We start from the raw sequence: 458 nt of genomic DNA, 5'->3' as shown, positions 1-458 counted from the left end.
CATGGTAGCAAAGTATTAGGAAACGCCCGAGTCTCATTCAATAAGGAGTTATAGTACTTGATATAGTTATAACTATACACACGAGAATGAAAGATAAAGAAAGAAAAGAAAGTTAAATCAAAAGCAGATAGAGTGATAGCGAGGATAAATGAAAGGGTGAAATAAGGCACAAGGGTATTAGAATTTATAACTTAGTAATAACACTTATTCTTTATTACTGCTCTTTCCTTTTATCATCATGCTGCACCTGTGTGTAGTTATATGTCATAGTCAGTATAAATAACTTTGTATTTGCTCAGTTTAGTGTAGTTTTAACCGTTTTCTCCAATCCTGAATTAAACACATCTCGCTAGCTGCTGGAAACCTGAACTGATTCATAAATAGGCTCTCATGTGTGAACAGAAAAAAAAAAATGATAATGACAACAACATTAGTCATACTTTTAATAACAATCTAAA

The sequence above is a fragment of the Penaeus monodon genome, chromosome 21 (assembly GCF_015228065.2).
Source record: "Penaeus monodon isolate SGIC_2016 chromosome 21, NSTDA_Pmon_1, whole genome shotgun sequence".
In the NCBI taxonomy this organism is placed as follows: Eukaryota; Metazoa; Arthropoda; class Malacostraca; order Decapoda; family Penaeidae; genus Penaeus; species Penaeus monodon.
This window is presented reverse-complemented; position numbering follows the sequence as displayed.